This window comes from Myotis davidii, unplaced genomic scaffold (genome assembly GCF_000327345.1).
Source record: "Myotis davidii unplaced genomic scaffold, ASM32734v1 scaffold48, whole genome shotgun sequence".
NCBI lineage: Eukaryota > Metazoa > Chordata > Mammalia > Chiroptera > Vespertilionidae > Myotis > Myotis davidii.
In genome coordinates this window covers 633488-638407 of record NW_006299393.1, presented here as the reverse complement: position 1 = coordinate 638407, position 4920 = coordinate 633488, and the positions used below count along the sequence as shown (strand labels likewise).

The 4920-nt window shown below is 44.8% G+C and overlaps 1 protein-coding gene across 11 annotated transcripts in view; it reads right to left on the bottom strand.

The window, feature by feature from the left end:
* The window catches only part of SENP7 (SUMO1/sentrin specific peptidase 7), a 159520-nt gene that overhangs the window by 110570 nt on the left and 44030 nt on the right, over positions 1-4920 (bottom strand). The window contains exon 1 of one of the 11 annotated variants that reach the window (XM_015571287.1): positions 2731-2869. The exons of the other annotated variants lie outside the window; for them this stretch is intronic. The gene's annotated coding sequence lies outside the window, so the exon portion shown is untranslated. Of the gene's footprint in view, positions 1-2730; positions 2870-4920 lie in introns of those variants that run through there. 11 annotated transcript variants of the gene reach the window in all.

Here is a 4920-nt window from a genome sequence, read left to right as displayed (position 1 = left end):
CCCCCCCCACCCCCCGCCCAATTCATATGTTAAAATCCCAATCCTCAATGTGATGGTATTAGGAAATGGGGCCTTTGGGAGGTGATTAGGTCATGAGGGTGGAGCCTTTATGAATGGGATTTGTGCCCTAAAAAAAGAGACTCCAGCTTTAGCTGGTTTTGCTCAGTGGATAGAGCTTTGGCATGTGGACTGAAGGGTCCTCCTGGGTTTGATTGCGGCCGAGGGCACATGCCCTGGTTGCAGGCTCGATTCCCAGTAGGGGGCATACAGGAGGCAGCTCATCCACGATTCTCTCTCACCATTGATGTTTCTCTCTCTCTCTCTCCCTCTCCCATCCTCTCTGAAATCAGTGAAGAAATACTGCCAAAAGAAAGCAAGGCTATATCAACATCAAACAAAATAGACTTAAAATCAAAAAAGTTTATAAGAGGTAAACGGTATTATATATTAATATAAGGTATAATACAGCTAAAATATAACCATTATAGATATTTACACATCTTGCACCTGCAGGAACAAAAAAGTAAGAACCAAATAGTGACTGGAGATCTATTTTGTGCCAGATCTCCTTCTGTATACATATAAAAGCCTAAGCAACCGAACAACCAACCAACCAAATGACCAGTCAACTGGTTTCTATGACATGCACTGGTCACCAGGGGCAGACGTTCAACACAGGAGCTGCCCCCTGGTGGTCAGTGCACTTCCACAGCCAACCTCCCAAGGCCAGCCAACCTCCCACAGTCGTTCCCCCAGCCAGCTGGCCCCGATCGACCCCGAACCTGCGGCCCCTCCCCTCAGCCAACTGGCCCCGGTGGCCCCAAGCAGGGTGGCCGGCCAACATCCCATGGCACCTTCCCAAAGCCAGCTAACCTCCCACAGCCCCTCCCCCTGGTCGGCCAACCTCCCAGGCCCCCACCGGCTGGCCCCCATCGGCTCCAATTGCCAGGCAGGCCAAGGGACCCCACCCATGCACGAATTCATAAACCAGGCCTGTGGTTTTATATAAAAAGGCTAAGGAGAACTATCCATCCATTCTCTCAATAAACTCTCAATAGTACAAAACATCTACTATGAATCAGGTACATGCAATGTTTCAGATGAAACTCAGGCAATAAAAGGGCTTCATCTAAATCTAAATCTAAATATATAAATAAATAAATATTTAACATGCCTTATAAAATATTATCAAAATATCTGAAGCAAAAAATTGACAGAATAGATAATAGATAGTCCTACAATTATAGTTGAAGATTTCAATACCCCACTCTCAATTATAGATAAAGCAACAACAGAAGAAATCCTATATAATAAAAGGCTAATATGAAAATAGAGTGAACAGTGGAACAACCCAACAATCAGTCACTATGACATGTGCTGACCACCAGGGGGTGTGTGCGGAACATGGCGGGTGTTGGCTGTGGCAGGATGATGGAGCAGGTAAGGGGGGGGTGCCCGACCAAGGCAGGGCATCAGTTGCTGTCACTGGGGAGAGCCTCTGGTGGTTACTGAAAATTTGCTTCTGCTTCAAGGCTTCACAGAGAAACTGCCATCAACATGAAAATTCTTTGCTCCCGCACACCACAGTCTCACCCGGCACTCACACCTGCTACCAGCACTGGATCTGCTCTCACCCACTGCTGGCGCCAGAGCCTCCGCTTGCACCCTCTGCCAGCACCAGCCCCGCTCACACCCACAGCTGGCACTGGAGCCGCTGCTCGCATCCACTGCCGGTGTCCAGCGGCGGTCCCAATCACTCGGCACCATCAGTGGGTGCAAGCGGGCTGCCAGCCCTCATCGCCCCCTGAGGGTTTCTCCACCTTCCCCTGCTCCTAAGGGACAATTAGGGCAGCAGCAGCCACTCGCACCCACTGCTTGCGCCGGCCCAAATCACTCCATGCAGTGGGAACAGGGCTGCCGGCAGACAGGGGACCTGAGGCCGCAGTGGGAGGGGCCAGGCGGGGGTGCAGAGGATGGGCCAAGACCCAACCCTGTGCCCACTGTAGCCTTGCAGCCTACACTTCCTTTCAAGGTGCACGAATTCGTGCACTGGGCCCCTAGTGATATATATAATCATCTAACCACTATGCTGTATACCTACAATGGAAAATAATATTGACTCTATACAGTAATTGAAAAATAAAATTTAAATTTAAAAAAAAAAGAATTGAGAGGATGAAAACAAAACAATAAACCCAAGTGCACATAGGACATTATCCAGGATAGATTATATTTTAGGCAACAAATTAAGTGTCAACAGATTTAGAAAGACAGATATCAAACAAAACTTTTTCTCTGACCACAACAGAATAAAATTAGAAATCAATAACAAAAGGGAAACTTTGAACAAAAAACTCATGAACAATATTTATTTATTTATTTATTTATTTACTTATTTGTTTGAGTTTTTGTTATTTATTTTTAAGAAGAGAAAGAAAGAGAAACATCAATTTGTTGTTCCATTCATTTATGCATTCATTGGTTGATTCTTATATGTGCCCTGATCGGGAACTGAACTCACAACCTTGGCATATCAGGACCATGCTCTAACCAAGTGAGCTACCCGCCCAGGGCTAAACAACACATTCTTAAGCAAGCAATGAATCACAGAAGAAAACATCAGGGAAATTAGAAAATACTTAGAGATGAATGCCAACAAAAACACAAAATACAAAAATTTATGGATACACAAAGCAGTACAGAGGATAACTTGTAGCTAAAAACACTTACTTTAGGCCCAGCTAGTGCAGCTCAATTGGTTGAGTGCTGTCCCATGTACCAGAAGTTTGCCAGCTCAATTCCTAGTCAGAGCACATGTCCAGGTTGCGGGCTCGATCCCCAGTTTCGCTCTCACATCGATGTTTCTTTTTCCTCTCCCTAATACCCTCTCCCTTCCTCTCTTTCTAAAAATCAATAAAAAATATTTTTTAATAAAAGACACATATTATGAAAAAAACACCCTGACTGCTCTGTGGTGGTTGCATTATTTTTTAAAACTGGATAATCCAAATGAAATGGATTTGACAAAGTTCAATAGCCTTTCACGGTAAAAAGACTCAACAGCCCAGCCAGCATGGCTCAGAGGTTGAGTGTTGACCTATGAACTAGGAGGTCCAGTTCAATTCCTGGTCAGGGCACATGCCCAGTTTGTGGACTCAATTCCGGTGTGGGGCGTGCAGGAATCAGCCAATCAATGATTATCTCTCACCATTGATGTTTCTATCTCTCTCTCCCTTTCCCTTCCTCACCGAAATATATCCCTCAATAAAAATACATTTTTTTAAGTTTAAAAAAAAACACTCAACAAACTAAGAACAGAAGGAAACTACTTAAACATAATGAAAGCCATGTATGAAAAACTCAGAACGTCATACTTAATAATGAAAGACTGAAATCTTTTCTTCTAAAATCAAAAACATGAAACAATGCCCACTTTTATCACTTTTATTCAACACAGTACCTCTGGATGTTACTTTATTTGGAAATTTTGATTTTACAGAAGTAATCATGTTAAAATCATATCAATAGTTTGGGCCCTGCCCTGACTGGTTTGGCTCAGTGGCTAGAACGTCGGCCTGCGGACTGAGGGGTCCCGGGTTCGATTCCGGCCAAGGGCATGTGCCTTGGTTGCGGGCACATCCCCCGTGGGAGGTGTGCAGGAGGCAGCTGATCGATGTTTCTGGCATGCAGGAGGCAGCTGATCGATGTTTCTAACTCTCTATTCCTCTCCCTTCCTCTCCGTGAAAAATCAATAAAATATATTTTTAAAAAAAAATAGTTTGGGCCCTAATACATTATGACTGGTGTCATACAAACGGCAAATTCGCCTGGCCAGCATGGCTCAGTGATTGAGTGTCAACCTATGAATGAACCAAGAGATCATGGTTCAATTCCCGACGAGGGCACATGCGGGGTTTCAGGCTCAATCCCCAGTGTGATGCATGCAGGAGGCAGCATCAGTGCTTCTCTCTCATCATTTATGTTTTTCTCTCTCTCTTCCTCTCCCTTCTTCTCTGAAATCAATAAAAATATATTTAAAAATAATAAATATGTAAATAAAAAAACAGCAAACTGAATACAGAAATAGGCTTACACAGCGGGAAGATGATGTGAAGACACACAAGAGAACATGTAAACATGGAGGATTGCAATGACACATCTAAAAGCCAAGTAATGTTGAAGAAGATAAGAAAAAGACATGGAGCAATCCTTCCCTAATTCCTTGAGGAAGCATGGCCCTAAAGGCACTTGATTCACAGGAAATATAAACAAATTAAACAATCAAACCAAAAAGCAGATTGTCAGAACTTATGAAAAATCAAGATCTGCTATGTTTTATGCACGCCCTCCTCCCCCCCTCCCCGGGCCAAAAAAAATTTTCTATGTTAAAATCCTACCCTCCAAAGTGATCACATTAGGAAGTAGGGCCTTTGGGAGGTAATAAGATCATGAGCCCTCATGACTAGGGTTAGTGCTCTTCTATAAGAGGCTCCAAAGAAACCCCTTCCACTTTGTGAGGAAAGACACAGAGAAAAGATAGCCATCTATAAATCAGGAAGTCCTCAGCAGACACTGAATCTGTCAGCACCATGATCCTGGATTTCCCAGTCTCCAGATTATAAAAGACTAGAGGCCCGATGCACAAAATTTGCACACTTGGGGTAGGAGGGCTCCTCAGCCCAGATTGCAAGAGAGCAGAGGCCAGGCCAAGTAACCCCACTGGTGCACGATTGGGGCCAGGGATGGACACAGGAGGTTGGCCAGCCGGAGAAGGAACGCGGAAGGGCTCCAGGGCGTGTCCGGCCCATCTCACTCAGTCCCTATCAGCCAATCCCTAGCAGCAAGCTAACCTACCGGTAAGAGCGTCTGCCCCCTGGTGTTCAGTGCACGTCATAGTAACTGGTTGACTGGTCGAACGTC